Here is a 9,378-nt window from a genome sequence, read left to right on the forward strand (position 1 = left end):
GCTGTTTCACCTAAAAAATCAGTGTTTCTCCGATGATGTTTGGTGACCACCGGACTTCCTGGAGGGGCTGTTAGCCGAGCTGCTGCTAACGTTTGCCCAGTTTATTTCTCTGATAACTTAAGATCCAGACGTCCAATGACTAAAATCCTTCTTCCGGCTAAAAGATATAGTTAAAAACCACCTAAATTTATCATGAAAATGTGTCTTAAAACTGAATAAAAGTCCATTTATAACAGTTTGTGTGGAACAACCACAACGCCGATGTATTATCTTGTATGTGTGTAAGTTACTCTTTGGTAGACGCCATTGTAGCGGACAAACACAGCGCCGCCGTATGCATCTGGTGTGTGTTTACTCTTTGGTAGAGGAGGTATGACGCCATCGACAGGCGACCAAATGAAACGGTCCGTTACTTTGATTAAATTACAGATTTCTCTGAGTTTGAAAACTGTTGGAAACATTTGGGATAATGTAAGTACACAACTCAACAACATATATAACATAGGTCTAGTTGTTTTTACACATTTTAATGTGGAATAATTACATATGAGAAGGTTGATGAGAAGAGGAGATGAAGGTGGAGAGTTAGGAAAGGAAGTAGTAGTGAGGAAGGTGATAATATTTACTTATTGAGTTGTTGTGAAGGTCAGACAGTGTGAAAGTTAATCGATTGATATTAGTAACAATGATCGTAGCGCGAGCTCAGAGACTCACTGATCCCCGAGATGCTTCTTTCTCTGCGTCAGGTTTGAATCTCCGAGCGACTCGTGAAACAGATGAGATATTGATGTCGTGAGGTATCAATATATGATTCATTCTTCCCCATCATACACTTCAAATCTCTATCTATCTGCATGTATGTGTGTGTGTGTTTGTGTGTGTGTACCATCAATATGCAAAGTATTAAGGCTGCAAATAGCTCCTCAAGTGTTATATGAAGAGAGGAGCTCTCATCTTAAATATTCTCTCCTCATGTATGTGGTACGTGGACGGTATGTATGATGCAAGACGGCATCATAATAATGTTCATGAAAACATGTGAAAGAGAGATCACTGATTATCATGATGGTGAGTCAGCAGAGGAGATAGATATAGTAAAAAGTATCTTCAAATATATGAAAATGTAATTTGTTTTTAAAGCACGTCTGATTTAATTGCTTCCTCTTCTCTCTCTGCATTTCCAAAACCTTTAATGAGCTCCAACTCTGCAGAAGTGCAAAAAAAAGAGAGAGAAGCATAAAATACAACATCTCCAGCTGCTAATCAATTTTTCTTGAAATTAGAAATACAGCACACTGACATGTACTCTTGGGATGTGCAGAGAGAGACCAGTATCTGTATCTGTATCTGTATCTGTATCTGTATTTGTATTTGTTGAGGCAGCAAAATTATTTGTTTTCGAATAAAAGTGGAAAGAGGTTTTAAAAAAATTCTGTTTTTGTTTTTATTACGCTTTTAATTTTAGAAAGTTAAAGTGTTTCGGTCCAGGTATCATCGGATAATTTGTAATTCATTTGTAATTCAAAAAATGAAAAAAACAGTAAATCTGTTATTTGTTTCAAAACAAAAACCAAAAAAAAAACGTTTTTGGTGTCAAAATCAAATAACGAAAAACCAATCAAACCCGGCAGCGTTTTTGCTTTTTGCCGATTCGTTTTATCGTTATTCCTTTTTGGATTGAATATCGAACAGGTCTGCAGACATTCAGCCAATTCGTTTTTGCGTTTGAAGCCAAAAACGAAGTCACATGATCTATTCCTTTTTAGTTTCCCAACGAAAATCCAGAAAACCAAATTCAAAAGACCGTTCAATTTTGGTTTAGAAATCAAGTATTTTTGTCAGTTTTGTACGATAGCGAAAGCGGCTACATTAGCCTACCCATGATCCTCAGCGACCGTTCGTTGCTATGGTGAAGACGCCAGCGACAGCCGCACGCTTGTGTCGTCTTATGATATATTTACCATTTGTGTCACGTTAAAGACGTTTTTTTCCTTCGCGACAAAAACACATCAAGTCCTCTAATTTTCCTTTTTCAGCTGTTTGGCGTTCTCACACACACACACACACACACACACGCACGCACACACGCACGCACACACACACACACACACACACACACACACACACGCACGCACGCACACACACACACACGCACTCCAAATGATGGGTTTGAAGATGACAGGTACAAACTTGTCAATAGCTGCAGCATTTTAGAGAAAAAAAACGAGGAAAAGGGAAAAAAAAAACGTTTCAGTAAAACCAGACAAGAACTCATTGTGGTTTACAAAAGCAAGAGAGGTGAGCAGGGCAGACGCCGAGGGGGGGGGTTAGTGGTGCAAAAGAAGTAAGAGAGGAAGAGAGTGGGTGAGGGGGGGTGGGGGGTGGGGGGACTCTATTCACACCCCGTCAAGAACACTCAGCGTGACAAGATGAGTGATTGGAAAGGAATTTAAAGAAGAGCCTGTTCCATTAAAATTGCTGCAAATCAGACAAGTGTGTCGCTTCTGAGCGTGTCTGTCTGCACGTCGCAGGAAGACACACAGATCTCCATCAACAGACAGACACATATACACTAAAAAAGCAGACAGACAGTCACATAAACACTCAGGTAAAAAAAAGTTTTAGGAAAAGTCATAAAATGTTTAAGGTTTTACTGATCTCAAATGTACAAATGAGTCAAATATGACCTGAACAGTATGTTTAAGGGTTAAATCTTTTCCAAATGTTTCCTGTTTTATTCTCATTCACACTGTGATGCTTTTAAAAAAAGGAACTTATTTGTATTTTCTAGAAAGATAAATGAAAACCACTTATTAAGAATCCTGCTACTACAAATAATAATAATTTTAAAGAACCTCAAATGTTCTAGAACATTTCCACTTTTCTTACTCTATGGACTAAAGTTGTCTTATATAACACACTTTTTTTTCTAAATGTCTTTTATGAATGCTGTTTCTTTGCCTCGGTTACATTCAGCAGCTTCATAGTTGCCAAGTTGAGCTAAAATCTTCTGATATGGACAAGAATTTCCTCAGAATCCATTTATTCATCCAGGATATTGTTATGGAAACTTCCTTCATATGTATGTATATATCGTCTAATCTTGGAGTTGTGCAGAGAAAATTAAATCAGCTGGTTGAGGAATCAGGAAAGATACATGTTGACTGTCTTTATGAACAGCAGACACGTCTATTCATGCTGCATTTGGTGTTTGCTTACATGCTTTTATTCACATTTACACTTGTAGTGCACGTTGACCCTCACAGACCCTACAAATGGAGAGGGTGGTGCTTTCAAAGACTGGCAGGAAAATGGGTAATTTGGGGTTTTTCAGTGTTTTTTCATTCACAAAGATGAAGAGGAAGAGAAAAGAAATGTTTGTCAGGGTTTAAAGAGTAAAGTAGTTATTGCCAAATATGTTATTTATTAATTTATCTTATTTGAAAGCAAACCCCTTGAAATCAGAGACAAAGACACAAGAGAGAAGACTGGCAGAGTCTTCCTCTTTCATCTAGTCACAGCGTGAACAGACACTAACTTCCAGCTCGGCAGTGATGTCATCCAGCAGAGTGTTTTCCATTGACCGAGACTGTTTAAAGTGAAGAAATGTTCGGTGTTGTGTCTGAAAACCAGGTTAACACAAGTACACAACAAGTACACAACAAGTACACAAGTTGTACATTTTATCTCTCAGTTCAACCTTTCCAGTTGCCATGACAAGTTTTATACACACAGCAAAAATATGCAACTATTACTATTTTCTGTTTTTACTGTGTTGACGCAGTAAACCTTCCTTTCACCACAAACTGTGTGTGCACATTTGTTGAAGGTGACAAAATAAGGAATATTTCATGTTTTATGGGTTATGCATGAACAAATACATATATATTCCTTTTGTTTACTGTAAAAATCCGCATTTATAACACAAATCCAAATAGACTTATTTGGGATTTGAGAAACAAACTGCTGCACCAATCACAGTTACAGAGCACATGATAATCTACTGTAAATGATCTGGTTTTACAGCCGGTTATTGGAGGACCCGAAACAGAAATGAATAAGTGAGTCATTTTCTGCAGCAGACTTCTGACACATGTTATCAGTTCAACATCATATTTACTTACAAGTCCGATAAAATTAGGAAAAATTCATGAAGTATCAAGCTGATATGTTAATTATGATATTTGAGATACAGAATACTGTCTCTGAGTATCCTTGTGAGCCAGTATCTTTGTTTTAACCTTATAAAAAGAACGTATATTTGCTCATTTTTAATTCCTTGCATTTAAAGGCTTATAGCAGAGTCACTACTGTATACCGTATGTGTCACCAGGACAAGTTTGGCTGTTCAGAAATGTTGTAACTGTGCATGTATGTAGTTCTTTTCATGCTCTCTGAGACCTTAATGTCCAGTAGACACGTGTGTGGGGGGTTGAAGCAACAGTTTGGACTCCTGCACGCTGTCGGCACTTACGGTGAATTTAATTTGGTCAAGCGACCTTCATCACACCATGTGTGACGGGCCGCATGCTGTGATTTCATCAGGCATTTCACACTGTGTTTTTTTTTTTTTTATACCAATTTTTTAAATTTATGAACAAATCCCCAAAATGTCTCCGAGCCAAAGAGCTCGACAACATATTCTCTGAGGAGTGACTCACCCACCGCGCATGCTCCCTCCCGGAAACAGTTTTGTGTTTACTCTGCTGAAAGAAATAAAGTGCACAGGCTGTGTTCATTGTAATGAAGGAGTATGTCATTGTGGACAGTGTTGAAAGTCCTCATGATTGTACGGATAATAGCCAGGCTGCAGGAGACTAGCTGAATTGTTTTCTGAATGACTTTCCCCTGGATGGATAGTCAATTTATTTTCAATTTAAAGCCCTGATCCTTGACTGCACGGCGCAGTTTCCGTCCAGCCGTCAAGACTCCATGTGGTCGCCTTTTTTTTTTTTTAATACGGACCCGGTGCATGAATGCAGACCATGTGTGGACACCGAGAGCTTTAATCAACATTCTTTGCAAAAAAAAAAAGAACTAACAGTGGAGCCTTTGTGACTGGAGCTTATACCTTTTTACTCAAACAAAGCACAGTACGACTGTCAGAAGGTACAATCCTGCGCGAGATTGTTCAATTACTGAAAAAAAAAAAAGAGATTCAGTCAGCTGAAACTCCACAGAGAACTAATCATCTATCAGAGGGCTGACTCAAGCAAAATTTGTCTTTTTTTTTCCAGTTTGTCAAATAAAATTTTACCTTGTTTTCACAGTGGGAAATGTCCCCTGTGTTATTAAAAGGTTCCTTGTCAAACTGAGTGTGTGATATGATGTATGACAAGTTTTGTGCTTTATATTGTATGTAACAAATCTAAAAAATGGTATAAAATGCAACATTTCACTAAGATCTGAAACCTATAATAAAATGTAGACCTTCTCCATGTGACAGACTAAAAAAGATTATAAATGCATTATTGAATAGTATACAATACATTCCCAAAGATCAGATAAATTAATAATAATGTTCTTTTCCTTCTCTGTTAGTCTTTTGAGGACTCACAACCACCATCTAAAAAAAAACCCCAAAGGTAATTCAATCAAAAGAACTGTCTCACAAAGGCACCAGAACCGTGAGTGACCGCCGCTTCACTTCAATGTGCTTACACGTCTTATATCTTTGGATTTTCTTCAAGTCGTCCGGACTCGTAACTACTTTTAATGTCTAAAATTACCACAGTTACAAATGCTTCCCAGTCAAAAGTGAGTATTGTGCGTGCCGATTCATATTCTATATTTAATGTAATAACTTCCATAAATGTGACTCTACACTCTCGTGCGTCCCCTCCAATCAGAACTCAGGCCGATATTAATCTGGTATCTAAGAATAGGAACATTGTGAACGAGGTATCCGGGGGGATACGTGTATAGTCATGCAGTCTGATAATTGATCCTACTCTGGGGCTTCTATTCTGAGAAGAGCTCCTATTCTTGGACTTCTCAAGTGTAATTATGCTATTCAGAGAGGCTCTGTAATGTACAAACCCATGGCCTCTTCATCACCAGTGTCCTATATACACCTCGCTATTCTAATGTAACAGACGGCTGTCAAAGAACGTAACAGAACCCGTCGCATGGACCTTGGACCTGGCTTTAGGACCAATCAGAGAGGGTTTACAGGTGGAAATACTCACGTCTTATTGGCTGACAGGTGTCAGTTCTTTAATTGATGAGGTTACTGGGGGTTTTTTTTTATTGGTTAAGGGTTTGAAGCTGAGGCAGTGGTACAAACATCCTCTCATGCTGAGCCAGGAAAACAAGGTGTGTAAATGTCTGTATGAGTTCCAAGTTACATGAATGTGATCTGAGCAGAGTATAAGTTATATACAGCTAATGTACTTGGCATTGCTGCACCGTAGCCGGATAAACAGCTGTGGCTCCCCTTAGCTAGCGACACCAAACTAGCCCAGTCTCCTGTTAGATAGCCAAAAAGTTTTATATTTTATTGGTTTGGAAATCCTACAATCAGTGATAAGACCCGAGGCAAGTTATATCATTGATCATTTGATACATTGACAGCTAAGTTACCACAGCGTCCATAAAACCTCTGTTTGGGTAATTTGAGTAGCTGGGATATTCGTGTGCAGATTATATGATAAATCAAATCCAAACCCTTCCTTCCTTCTCCAGTTTTCACATTTTTAAGCAACGTGTAGCCTTCACATGCAAGTAAAAGAAGCATGGAAACTATTCTTCTATTCAGAAGTATGTTTTTAAAAGTTTTTTTGCTGGAGAAGAATCAGGGCTCAGCTGCTGATGGTTGACAGTCCAGCAGCCCTGACCTTTTTTTTTTGTAGTATCCATTTTTAATTCAAATTCTGGAGAAAAAAAAAAGAAAGTTTTGTGACGTGATGTTCCTGCAGGAGACAAAATTGAACTACAAATCATTTTAGCGTCTTCCCTGTGATAGATTAAGCTTGTCAGGTACTTTGAAGGCGACTGATGAGGTTCCTGTAAAAATGCAAACTCAGCACATCTATAATCTTCCCAGAATCCCCGATCTGATTTTCGGCACATTTTGAGATGAGAATTTTAATGTGTAAGTTACTGTATGTGTTTACTGAAGGTATTTTACTGTTCTACAGGACCTTTGAATATGAGCAAATCTAAAAACAACCTTTAATCAGTTTTCATAAATACTGAGCGGCTTCAGATGTGTTGAATCGACCCTCTTTAAAACGAGCATATCGCTGATTTCAGTCTGAAAGATGAGGACCTTGTCATATCTGTAGAGTCCACATCCATCCGACCTCACACAGCACCTCAATCAAACCAAGATCAATCCTCCATTAATCTCTGTCATCACTATGATCCCCCCTTTTATCCATTTTAGCAACAAGCGATGTCCTGGGAATACATTCATCATCGCTTCCCTTTTCCTCCAAATTAAACTCTGTCATGAGTTATCACAGAGGTGCAACAGAGCTGGCAAATTGTTTTCCGTCTAATCAATATTCTAAGTAATCAATGCAAATTATCTGCATGCAACGTGTGGAAAGACAGATAGAGCCGAGAGACTGTTTTCACAGCCGAGCCTTTTTAACGGGCAGAGCTTTCAAACTGAATTGTCCGACCAGTCATTCAATAGCAGAATAATTTAGTATAAAAAAAAAAAAAGGACAGCAGTACAACTGTTCCAATGAGTCCAAATACCATAGATGGTTGCCAGGCAGCAAGCTGTCTAAGGGGGGGGGGGGGGGGGGGGGTAAAACCTCTCATGGACTTCAGACAGATTGATTTATCAATTCAAGGCTAAGTGGGAGCAGCAGAAAAGTGACAGTGACCAAAAACCTCATCTATAAACAGCAGTCAGATTTTGATTTTTTTTTTTTTGGGGGGGGGGGGGGTGGGGGGGGGTTGTGTGTGACAGGATAAGACTTTTTTTTTTTTTTTTTTTTTCCATAAGACGGAAAACTCTCAACAGAACCAGCAGGGAAAATCAGATACATGAATGAAGGAGGGGTTGTTTTTATCGTACCAGTTGGTTTTATTATAACAATGCACACTCGATAAGCAAAAAAGCCTTGGCATCCTGCAAAAACCAACAATATTATGACAATACGAGTCACTCGCTTGAGCCTGCACCGACCAGTCACTGTGTGTTCGGACTGTGCCTTACATTATTATTGCAAAGGGTCACTTTTTTCAGTTGAAACTCATCAGCAAACATAAAGGACATAAAAATAAAAATTTGTGATTACATAAAATATGGGTCATTCCATCTTTGTATAGTGGGAGATACACTTTGATATGCAAACACACACAATAAAATAACACTTGAAATATGTGACCCATGACAAAAAAAAAAACAAAAACAAAAAAAAAAAAAAAAAAAAAAAAAAGTGTACATAATTGAATCATAATTGAACTTCTAGGCTAAGATTTTTACAAATCACAGAAGACTAATCATTAATCATGATTTATTTTTAATAGTCAAACAATTTGAGACTGTATCAAAAACTTTGTAAAAAAATTAGAAGGAGATTTTCATTTGACCGTTTTTTTTTTTTTGTCAGTGAGCTAATTACTGGAAGTTTTTAAGGTTCTTCCTTCGTTTCCATCTCAACCGTCTCCTCTGTGACCTCTAAAATGTGAATATCTGTACAATCCCGTCTGGGACAGTCTCCATGGCACAAAATGTTTCTCACTGGAGAGAAGAACTGCCTCGTTACATAAAAAAATAATTATCCCTGGTCCAAAATAACCTGTAGGGCTCTTCTTCCCGTTTTGTTGGTGGCGCTGTTTGCAGAAAAGGGTTAAAATGGCGTTCCACTTGTCACCTTGTTGCCAAAATGAGGTCAAATTGCATAAACTATACATTTTGCACCCAAATCCATATTAAACTCTGCATTTAAAAGTTAGTTTGGATCATTTCTATCATAATAAAAACCCATCAAACCCAATTTTCTAACATCTTATCGAGCCTGTGTGATCTCTCGAGGGGATGAGGGCAGTTAGGGAGGAAGGTGGGATTCTCATCTAATGGAAAAAATAATAATAATAAACATTTTGTTGTATCAAAACAGGAATAAAAGAGATCCTGCAGGTTATTTTAGTGAGGCAATCCTTTTCATCCCGTTTTACTTCCACCACCAAAAAAATATAATACAATCTATCAGAACATCTTCCAGATATACAGTGAATTTTAAAACCAATGAAACAAACAAATTATTTATTATTCATCTCTAAATCTTTTTTTGTAGGCTACCTTGTTATTCTCAATCTTTACTAGACATTGTGAATAAGGATAGAAACAGACAACTAGTGTTAAAAGGCAAACTGTATTGAATCTGAATAAACACTCATTCACTCACACACACACAC

Source organism: Thunnus maccoyii, chromosome 3 (assembly GCF_910596095.1).
Source record: "Thunnus maccoyii chromosome 3, fThuMac1.1, whole genome shotgun sequence".
In the NCBI taxonomy this organism is placed as follows: Eukaryota; Metazoa; Chordata; class Actinopteri; order Scombriformes; family Scombridae; genus Thunnus; species Thunnus maccoyii.